General features: G+C 40.8%; 1 long non-coding RNA gene across 1 annotated transcript in view; it reads left to right on the top strand.

Annotated features, from left to right (window-relative positions):
- Positions 1 to 274: 274 nt before the first annotated feature.
- Positions 275 to 12,353, top strand: part of LOC133548731 (uncharacterized) — an 88,964-nt gene continuing 76,885 nt past the window's right edge. The window contains exon 1 of the long non-coding RNA XR_009805927.1: positions 275 to 390. This is a non-coding gene — a long non-coding RNA (uncharacterized LOC133548731). The remainder of the gene's footprint in view (positions 391 to 12,353) is intronic.

Below are 12,353 nucleotides of genomic sequence, written 5' to 3'. Positions count from 1 at the left end.
GACACTAGTGATTTAGGGCTATATAAATAAACATTGATTGATTGATAGTTCTTGTGTACTCAAGCAGCAGCATTTTATAACATATTTTGCAGCAGCATGCAAGAAGAGAAAACTAGGAGTACATTTTTTTTTTTATATACATTGGATGCCGAGCCAAGCTGTGAAGACATTAATCATGGCCGCATCAACATGCCCGCCCTCCCCTGAGAGGGAGGCGTCGACTCGCTCCAAAAGCCTCCTCGTCCATCTGAACATGATGTGGTTAGTGGGCGGCGGCGGCGGCGGCGGGATTGCGTCTCACCGTCTTGGCCTGGCGGACGCGCATGGCGGTGTCCAGGTGCTCGGCGAGCAGGCGGTCGTCGGAAAAATCAAGCTTCATTATTCATCAGGGTGAGAAATGAAGACAAAATGACGGAGGGTGAAGTTGGGGGTGTTGTTGACGCAGGACAATGAAATGTACGTAGAGGAGGCCTATTTTCAAAATGCCGTCCTGCCCTTTTTTATGTCACTTTTTGACGCACATTTCTCTCCTATTTGTCACACTTAAAGTGTTATCATGTATACATTTTCATTGTATAGTTGACTTCAACTGCAATGTTTGGACAAAAGAATAATTTGGCCCTTTTTGGTTTGTCGGAGCCTTGGGGGCACAACAACATATGGAGTTGTATACAGGGTTTGAACAATTATTTGCATTTAATTGCATTTAATAAAAAAACAACAAACAAACCAAAAACATGTATATAATGTATACATATATATATATATATATATATATATATATATATATATATATATATATAGATATGTAAATGGAGCTGTTTGGCAACAATACCCAGCAATATGTTTGGAGAAGAAAAGGTAATGCCTTTAATCCCAGGAATACCATACCTACCGTCAAGCATGGTGGTGGTAGTATTATGCTCTTGGCTTGTTTTGCTGTCAATGGAACTGGTGCTTTATAGCAGTGGTCCCCAACCACCAGGCCGTGGCCCGATTGGTACCGGGCCGCAGAAGAATTAAAAAAAAAAAAAAAAAAAAAAATATTATAATTATTTTTTTATTTTTCTTTATTAAATCAACATAAAAGCACAATATACACTTACAATTAGTGCACCAACCACAAAAACCTCCCTTTTTCATGACAAAAACGTCCCCTTTTTCATGACAAAGAAGAAAAAACAAACAAAAAAAACAAAAAAAATATTTGTCCCGGGCCGCGGGACAAATTATTAAGCGTTGACCGGTCCGCGGATAAAAAAAAAAGGTTGGGGACCACTGCTTTATAGGGACAAAGAAATAGGAGGTTTATCTTCAAATTCTTCAGGACAATCTAAAATCAGCAGCCCGGAGGTTGGGTCTTGGGAGCAGTTGAGTGTACCAACAGGACAATTACCCCAAACACACGTCGAAAGTGGTGACCTACTCAGTGGCCTGGTGGTTAGTGTGTTCGCCCTGAGATCGGTAGGTTGGGAGTTCAAATCCCGGCCAAGTCATACCAAAGACTAAAAAAAAATGGGACCCATTGCCTCCCTGCTTGGCACTCAGCATCAAGGGTTGGAATTGGGGGTTAAATCACCATAAATGATTCCTGGGCGCGGCACTGCTGCTGCCCACTGCTACCCTCACTTTCCAGGGAGTGATCAAGGGGATGGGTCAAATGCAGAAGACAAATTTGAGCACACCTAGTGTGTGTGTCACTATGATTGGTACTTTATATTTAACTTTAAAGGAATGGCTAAATCAGTACCGAATTAACGTTTTAGAATGGCCTTCTCAAAGTCCTGACTGTGGACAATGCTGTCAGAAAACCAACATATTTAGCTGAACTGTGCCAGTTTTGTCAAGCAGAAGCTTGACTGACATAACGCTCATCATATTATAAAACTTGTATTTATGTACTTTTTAACAAATATTTATTAACTGTGGGAAATGATGGTCTTCTAAATATTCACAAGTCTGATCACATTTTACCACTGGGTTAAATATTCCTTCCACCTGGACATTAATATGACCTGAAAGCTGCACAACACTGAGTCCTTTTCCATTATAGGCTCAATAAATGCCGTTTGACTTCTTTCCTCAGGATGGTGAAAAGTGGGCAAAAGATGTCAATTCAGGTGATTTTTATATGCTGTGCCGACACATTGCAATTGCTCATTCTGTAAAAATGACTCTCCTGATACAAAAGTTCTCGTCTGAGAGTACAAAATGTCATTTTGCTCCAAAAAGTAAAGTTAAACTGAAGTGATGTCCAAAGTCCAGCCTAGAAGCCTTGTCTGACACCCGGATAGATTTGTGTTGCTGCTTGGAAACATAGCCCTGAATGAAAACAATTGCCATACATATTTTAACATATATTATAAGCCACAGATTTATACCTGTAAGAAAGAATTTGTAAAAGTTTATTTACGTACCTTAACTGTGTCTAATTCTAACCTGGGAGTAAAACGGTTGATCAAACAAAACAAAAGTCCTCGCCATGCACCCACTAGCTGTGGAAGCGAGCTCTCCAATCAGCCAAACAGACTCAATAATTCCACGGTGACATTTTGTCGAATGTACGAAACTGAAAAAATACCCCCAAAAAATTGCCATTATAAGTTAATACCAGCATATTCGCTCATGCTAACGCCGGTAGCTTGATTACATTACGAGAGCTAGTACAAATATGCATGAACACACTACAACGAACATCACACCTGGGACGGTTTAGTAAGTATAAACAGTTTTAGTGATATTGTTAGACGGGTTGCTTGGAGTGATGAATCAAGAATCCTATGCCTATGGGCACTCATGCTTCTGGTTCACGGCACAAAACCTGAAGTTGAACCGACTCAGGGGCCTAGTGGTTAGAGTGTCCGCCCCGAGATCGGTAGGTTGGGAGTTCAAACCCCGGCCGAGTCATACCAAAATACTATAAAAATGGGACCCATTACCTCTATGTTTGGCACTCAGCATCAAGGGTTGGAATTGGGGGTTAAATCACCACAAATGATTCTCGACCGCGGCACCGCTGCTGCCCACTGCTCCCTTCACCTCCCAGGGGTGAACAAGGGAATGAGTCTAATGCAGAGGACACATTTTGCCACACCTAGTGTGTGTGTGAGACAATCTTTAGTACTTTAACTTAACAAAGTACATTTTCTACCCGCAGTGCGTACAATGAACAAGTTTGTCACAAAAAACATACAGTAGTTATAACCCGCAAGGTTGAAAGTAGCGGCTTATAGTCCGAATAATGCGTTACACAGTTACAAAAAGATAGTTTGCAACAATGATTAACCCGTAAAAGTCAAGGATAGAATTTAACAGCTTTACATACTTATATGTTTATTTCACCTTAAAAAGGTTTTATCATACCTTGGTTGATTCCATTTTGTCCGTACAACATGACTTGTGTGACTGTGCCTGTATATTTGTATTGTATATATATATATATATATATATATATATATACATTAGGGCTGCAAATCTTTGGGTGTCCCACGATTCGATTCAATATCGATTCTTGGGGTCACGATTCGATACTATATCGATTTTTTCGATGTGATTCGATTCTCGATTCATAAACAATATTTCTACGATTCAAAATAATTCTGTATTCATTCAATACATGGGATTTCAGCAGGATCCACCCCAGTCTGCTGAAATACAAGCAGAGTAGTAACTAAAAATTAAAAAAAAGACTTTTATAATTGTAAAGGACAATGTTTTATCAACTAATTGCAATAATGTAAATTTGTTTTAACTCTTAAACGAACCAACAATATGACTTATTTTATCTTTGTGAAAATATTGGACACTGTGTGTTGTCAAGATTATGAGATGCGACTATTGACACTATTGTTCTTTATTTTTATTTTTATAAATGTCTAATGATAATGTCAATGAGGGATTTTTAATCACAGCTATGCTTAAATCACAACTAATATTGATATTGTTGTTGATAATATTAATTTTTGTTTCACTACTTTTGGTTTGTTCTGTGTCGTGTTTGTGTCTCCTCTCAATTGCTCTGTTTATTGCAGTTCTGAGTGTTGCTGGGTCAGGTTTGGTTTTGGAATTGGATTGCATTGTTATGGTATTGCTGTGTAGTGGTTTGTTGGATTGATTTTTAAAGATGAGAATCGATTCTGAATCGCACAACGTATTCGATTCGATTCATATTCAAATTGATTTTTTCCCACACCCCTAATATATATATATATATATATATATATATATATATATATATATATATATATATATACACACACACACACATTTATATCTAAACTGAACTTAAAGCCAAATTTGAATTAGAGGCTTATGGAATGGTAGGATGTGGACACGTTTGTTCCTCGATACTTTTTTAATACGCTTCTGACTTGGAGACTTCACATGACCACACATCATAACAAATATTTCTGCGTACACCGCATATTCCTTTCTTGCAATTGTATTATGGCTGAATTGTCGCATCAACCATATTGTACTGAGCAGCCAGGACATATACTGTATATGCATGTGCTGCTTTCTTACATGGCTATCCACTTCCTGTTCTGTGGTTATTGTCATGTTTTGTCCGTGCTGATACTACCACCATGCTTGACTGTAGGCCAGACTAAATTATTTTGCTACTTAGTTGTGCTGGAAATCATGGTTCCCCTCAATGAACCGCATCGCCCCGGCAAAAGCAGCACTCATACAGCCCCAGGCCATGTGGCTACTAAAACTGTAACCAAGACCAAATCATCTTGTTTACTTACTACATGTGTTGAAAATCATTGTTCCCCTCACTGAAAAGAAACTCCCCAGTCCGAGCAGCACTCATGCAGCCCCAGACCATAAGGCTATCATCACTGTGCTTGACTGTAGGCACAATGAAAGGCCTACAAAAATGAGATTTTCTTACTTAAACGGGGATAGCAGGTCCATTCTATGTGTCATACTTGATCATTTCGCGATATTGCCATATTTTTGCTAAAAGGATTTAGTAGAAAACATCGACGATAAAGTTCGCAACTTTTGGTTGCTAACAGAAAAGCCTTGCCTTAACCGGAAGTCACAGACGATGACGTCACCCGTTGAGGGCTCCTCACATATTCACATTGTTTTTAATGGGAGCCTCCAACAAAAACAGCTATTTGGACCGAGAAAATGACAATTTCCCCATTAATTTGAGCGAGGATGAAAGATTTGTGTTTGAGGATATTGATAGCCACGGACTAGAAAAAAAAAATCAAGTTAAAAAAAAAAAACGGATTCAGATGTTTTTAGACACATTTACTAAGATAAATCTGGGAAATCCCTTATCTTTCTATTGTGTTGCTAGTGTTTTAGTGAGTTTAATAGTGCCTGATAGTCGGAAGGGTGTATCCACGGGTGTCTTGAGGCCAGTGTCTGATGGAAGTCAACGGCAGCTGTATGGACGGCTCAAGCTCAGCTGATCTCCGGTAAATGGTGACTTTTTACCACAATTTTTCCATCCAAAAACTGCTGGTTGACATTTGGTCGGGATCCATGTTCGCTTGACCGCTCTGATCCATAGTAAAGCTTCACTTCCGGGAATTTGAAACAAGGAATCACTGTGTGTTTGTGTGGCTAAAGGCTAAAGCTTCCCAATTCCATCTTTCTACTTTGACTTCTCCATTAATAATTGAACAAATTGCAAAAGATTCAGCAACACAGATGTCCAAAATACTGTGTAATTATGCCGTTAAAGCAGACGACTTTTAGCTGTGTGTGTGCGCAGCGCTAATTTTCCTAACAGTCCGTCACGTCATGTGTACACGTCATCATTCCGCAACATTTTCAACAAGAAACTCCCGGGAAATTTAAAATTGCAATTTAGTAAACTAAAAAGGTTGATTGGCATGTGTTGCAATGTTAATATTTCATCATTAATATATAAACTATCAGACTGCGTGGTCGGTAGTAGTGGGTTTCTGTAGGCCTTTAAATGATCTTGCCCTGTGTTGAAAACTGAAAAATCAAACGTGAACGTGAGGGCCAATCACACAGACCGCCTGAGCACCTGTGGCGTTTCTTTGCGGGCAAAAAGAAAATGGAGGCCGCCTCTTTCCTCCCCCGCGTCCTCTCCAGCTCGATGTTGTCATCGCTCTCCCATGCAGCTTCAAGACGATGCCTTTCTCCACTCTCCCACTCTCTTCGCGCTGATGCACCGCGCCCCCTGCATTCTTACTCCTCGCCGCTTCCTCCCTCACAACTCTGCTGACATCATTTCTCACCTCCCTCACGCCGCCGGCCTCGCCTCTCATTCCCTCTCGCTCCCGCTTCTCAGCCGCCAGTGTGGGAGGGAAATGTGAAAAGGGGGGGGGGGGGGGGGATTAGCGTGGTGAGCGGGAGTAAAGCCCTAAATGATGCTATTGAGTGGCGGCGAGAAATAAAAGGTGAGCGAGGGAGGAATAAAGTCGTAGCCTCGCGAGTCAAATGTGATGAGAGCGTAATGAAGTCGTAGCACAAAGACGGCTTTACTGTCAGCTACTGTCTAAACACCCGAAAAAGAAACCACTGGAGCGGTAAAAAAGTGTCAATTATTCTTTACCTCTGTAACCCGTAATATATATATATATATATATATATATATATATATATATATATATATATATATATATATATATATATATATATATATATATATATACACATATATACATCACAATAATCTCTGTTCTACATGGTAGTGTGCTGGGGGGGCAGTACATCTAAGAAGGACAGCTCCAGACTTGAGAAACTGATCAGGCGGGCCGGTTCTACAATCGGAATGAAACTGGACTCACTGGTGACGGTGGCAGAGAAGAGGACTGTTGACAAACTAGTGAGCATCCTGGATGATGCCAGTCACCCTCTGTATAGCGTTATCAGTAGCCAGAGGAGCCTGTTCAGTGATAGACTGCTTCATCCCAAGTGCAGGACTAATAGACTCAAAAACTCCTTTGTCCCACACGCCATTAGACTGTACAACTCCTCTCTGGGGCAGGGGGCAGGGGGTACAAGGATGACAGGAGATGGAAAAAAATAACAGTGCAATACGTTTTCATGACATGGTCACTAATGCCTACTTTGTCTTGTTATATTCTTATTTTACTGGTATATTTGTATTCCCATTGTTGCTTTTTATTTTTTATTCTTATTGTAATATTTTTCTATTTTGTTTCCATTTAAATCCCCATTATTTACTTTTTACTTTTTTTTTTTCTTTTTTTTTTTTTTAATTTATCTCAACTATGTACACTGCTGCTGGAATTTTAATTTTCCTGAAGGAACTCTCCTGAAGGAGTCAATAAAGTACTATCCATCTATCTATCTATCTATCTATCTATCTATCTATCTATCTATCTATCTATCTATCTATCTATCTATCTATCTATCTATCTATCTATCTATCTATCTATCTATCTATCTATCTATCTATCTATCTATCTATAATAACAATAACCAAAACATATTATTTACTATCTTCTATCAGGAATAGTCACTGACATTTTTTCATCAGCACCCTTGGTGCCGGCAGCACTCATGCAGCCCCAAAGCCCCTGACTACTCCCACCATACTTAAATGTAGGCAAGACACATTTATCTTGCTACTCACTTGTGTTGAAAACCATGTTTCCCCTAATTGAACTGCAGCTTCCCAGTGCGAGCAGCACTCATGCAGCGCCAGTCCGCCAGGCTACCGCCACCAAGCTTGACTGTAGGCTAGAATAAAGCAATCTTGCTATTTAGTTGTGTAGAAAACCATGGTTCCCCTCAATGAACCGAAGCTCCCCCAGTGTGAGCGGCACTCATGCAGCCTCAGACCCTGAGGCTACTCACACCATGCTTGGTTGTAAACAAAACCATATGATCTTGCCTACTTACGACATTTGTTGAAAATCATTGTTCCCCTGTAAGCAGCACTCATGCAGCCCCAGACCGCCTGATTACTACCACCATGCAAGACTACTGTATCTTTCTACTTAGTTGTGTAGTAAACCATGGTTCCCCCTCAATGAACTGAAGCTCCACCACTGCGAGCAGCACTCATGGAGCCTCAGACCCTGACGCTACCCACATCATGCGTCATTGCAAAAAAAACAATATGATCTTGCCTACTTACATGTGTTGAAAATCATTGTTCCACTGTAAGCAGCACTCATACAACCCCAGACCACCTGACTAACACCGCCATGCTTAACTTTAGGCAAGACTAAGTTATCTTGCTACCTGGTTGTGTAGAAAACCATGGTGTCTGTGAATGAATCCGAAGCTCCCCCAGTGCGAGCAGCACTCATGCAGCCTCAGACCCTGACGCTACCCACATCATGCTTCATTGCAAACAAAACAATATGATCTTGCCTACTTACAACATGTGTTGAAAATCATGTTTCCCCTAAATGAACCGCAGCACCCCAGTGTGATTAGAACTCATGCAGCCCCAGACCGTCGGATCACTACCATTGTGCTTGACTGTAACAAGGCTAAGCTAATTTGCTACTTCTTTGTGTTGGAAATCAAGGTTCCTCTCAATGGACTACATCTCCCCAGCAAAAGCGGCACTCATGCAGCCCCAACCCGCCTGACTACTACCACCATATTTAAATGTAGGCATGACACAGTTATCGCGCCACTCACTTGTGTGAAAACCATGTTTCCCCTTATTGAACCGCAGCTTCCCAGTGCGAACAGCACTCATGCAGCACCAGACCGCCAGGCTACCACCATCAGGCTTGACTGTAGGCTATAATAAATTACCTTGCTACTTTGTTTTGTAGAAATCCATGGTTCCCCTCAATGAACTGAAGCTCCCTCAGTGTGAGCGGCACTCATGCAGTCTAAGACCCTGAGGCTACCCACACCATGCTTGCATGATCTTGCCTACTTAACGACACATTGTTCCCCTAAATGAACCGCTGCTCCCCAGTGTAAGCAGCACTCATGCAGCCCCAGACCACCTGCCTAATACCCCCATGCTTGACTGTAGGCAAGACAAAGTTATCTTGCTAGTTAGTTGTGTAATAAACCATGGTTCCCCTCATTGAACTGAACTCCCCTACTGCGAGCAGGACTCTTGCAGCCTCAGATCCTGAGGCTACCCACACCATGCTTGGTTGTAAACAAAACCATATGATCTTGCCTACTTACAACATGTGTTGAAAATCATTGTTCCCCTAAATCAGGGGTGTCAAACTCAAATACAGAGTGGGCCAAAATTTAAAACTGAACCTTTTAATAGGGACCCAAACAAGTTTTGCATTGAATATTGAACAAGCAAGTCTTATATAACTTTATAGTGACATGCAAAATCGAGTTTCAAATAATAATAACAATAATACAAAATATCAATGGCATATTTAATAAAATGTACATAAAAATTAAATTCCTCTTTTCTATTTGCAGCTTTCTGAGGTAAATATCAAAATTAACTTTTTCCACAGGCCAATAATAAATTTGAAAGTAAAATAACAATAATAAGTAGCAAGAGAAAGTGCATGAATTAAACGCTAATTATTGCTCAGTTTGCTACACTGATTTGCTTTAACAACGCTTATATAACTTACTAGTGCAAAATCAACTTTCAAAAAACAAACGAAAAAACATCACAGATATAAAAATTAATAAAAGACGTAATGCCTATTTTCTATTTGCAGCCTTCTGAGGTAAATGTCAACATGAACTTTTTCCACAAGCTCATACATTTGAAAATAAAATAACCATGAGGTGGTTGGGGGTTGGCGGGGTTTGGTGGTAGCGGGGGTGTGTATTGTAGCGTCCTGGAAGAGTTAGTGCTGCAAGGGATTCTGGTTGTTGGTTCTGTTGTGTTCATGTTTGTTTAGGTGCGGTTGTTCTCCCGAAATGTGTTTGTCATTCTTGTTTGGTGTGGTTTCACAGTGTGGCGCATATTTGGAACAGTGTTAAAGTTGTTTATACGGCCACCCTCAGTGTGACCTGTATGGCTGTTGATCAAATATGCCTTGTGTGTGTGTGTGTGTGTGTGTGTGTGTGTACAAGCCGCATATGCTATGTAACTTGGCCGGCACGCTGTATGTATAGTGGAAAAGCGGACGTAACGACAGGTTGTGGAGAACGCTAAAGGCAGTGCCTTTAAGGCACGACCCCAATATTGTTGTCCGGGGAGAAATTCGGGAGAATGGTTTCCCACGGAGATTTTCGGGAGGGGCACTGAACTTCGGGAGTCTCCCAGGAAAATCAGGAGGGTTGGCAAGTATGAGTATAAGCGGTGAATGTGGTGTTACAGCGGCACTGCCGCTGAATAATACCGGCGGGCCAGCTCCAATGTTAATTTGATATTGCCTCAAGGGCCAAATGAAATTACACGGCGGGCCAAATTTGGCCCGCGGGCCAGAGTTTGACACCCATGCCCTAAATGAACCGCAGCTCCCCAGTGTGAGCAGCAGTCATGCAGCCCCAGACCGTCTGACCACTACCATTGTGCTTGACTATAGGCAAGACTAAGTTATCTTGCTAATTACTTGTATTGGAAATCATGGTTCCCCTCAATAGTCCGCGTCTTTCCAGCAAAAGTGGCACTCATGCAGCCCCAGGCCATGTGGCTACTACCAACACGTTTGACTGTAAGCAAGACCAAATGTATCTTGTTTACTTACTAAATGTGTTGAAAATCATTGTTCCCCTCACTGAATAGAGACTACCCAGTGCGAGCAGCACTCATGCAGCCCTAGACCACCAGGCTACCACCGCCATACTTCTCTATAAGCACGATTAAATGATCTTGCCAGGTACATGTGTTCGAAAATAGTGGTTCTCCTCAATGATCCACAGCTAACCAGTGCAAGCAGTACTCGTGCAGCCCCATGCGGTGGAACTGCTACCAACATGCTTGACTGTAAACAAAACACAATTATCTTGCTTACATAGTACATGTGTTTAAATTCATGGTTTCCCTCTATGAATCAAAGCTCCCGCAGTGCGAGCAGCACTCATACAGACCCGGACTGCCTAACTACTACCAACCTTGCTTAACTGTAGACAGGACTAAATCATCTTGCTTACTTACTACATGTTTTGAAAATCATGGTTCACTTCGATGAACCACAGCTTACCAGTGCAAGCAGCACTCGTGCAGACAGTAAAAATACGACAACCACGCTTGACTGAAGACACAACTAAATTTTTATCTTACTACTTACTTGTGTTGGAAATCATGGTTGCCCTCAGTGTTACTGCATCTCCCAAATTCAAGTAGCACTCGTGCAGCCCAAAACACTGAGGCTAAATCACCATGCTTGACTGTAGACAAAACAGAGTTATTGTGCCACTCACTTGTGTTGAAAATCATGCTTCCTCTTGGTGAACCAGAGCTCCCTCAGTCCTAGCTTTTATTGAGTCTTGCAACAAACACATGTTCATGCACATGTCATATCAGATACATAAAATACATTCAAGTTTCCTGAATGAACCGCATTTCCCCCAGTGCCAGTAGCACTCATGCTTTGTGGTACTACAACTTTAAACAAATCCATAGATTGGATGTGGAACAAAACATACCGCATGTTGTAATTGTCCACACACATATCTTCATGAACATGTCATATCATATAGATCAAATACGTTTATGTTTCCTGAATTAACCACATTTTTCCTGGTGTCGGCAGCACTCATGCTTTTTGGTTCTAAACCCTAAAAAATCTGTAGAGTTCTAGCAAGGATGTGGAACAAAACATATCAAAAATTGCAATTATCCACCAACATATTATCATGCACATGTCATATCAGATACATAAAATACATTCATGTTTCCTGAATCAACCCCATTTCCCCTGGTGTCGGCAGCACTCTTGCTTTTTGGTTCAACACCCTAAAAAATCTGTAGAGTTCTAGCAAGGATGTGGAACAAAAAATACCAAAAATTGCAATTATCCACCAACATATTATCATGCACATGTCATATCAGATACATAAAATACATTCATGTTTCCTGAATCAACCCCATTTCCCCTGGTGTCGGCAGCACTCTTGCTTTTTGGTACTACACCTTAAAAAAATCAACAGAGTTCTAGCTAGGATGTGGAACAAGCCATAATAAATGTTGTTATTGTCCATAAAGATATGTTCATGCAAACGTCATATCATATACATCAAATACATTAATGTCTCCTAAATTAACCACATTTCCCCCAGTTCTGTCAGCACTCATGATTTGTGGTACTACAACTTAAAAATTCAATAGAGTTCTTGCTTGGATGTGGAACAAAGCATAACAAATGTTGTAATTGTCCACAAACATATTTTCATGCACATGCACACAAATATCGATTAAATACCTTAATTTTTTCTGGATTAACCACATTTCCCCCAGTGCTGGCAGCACTCATGCTTTGTGGTAA

This window comes from Nerophis ophidion, linkage group LG03, assembly GCF_033978795.1.
Source record: "Nerophis ophidion isolate RoL-2023_Sa linkage group LG03, RoL_Noph_v1.0, whole genome shotgun sequence".
NCBI lineage: Eukaryota > Metazoa > Chordata > Actinopteri > Syngnathiformes > Syngnathidae > Nerophis > Nerophis ophidion.
This window is presented reverse-complemented; position numbering and strand designations above follow the sequence as displayed.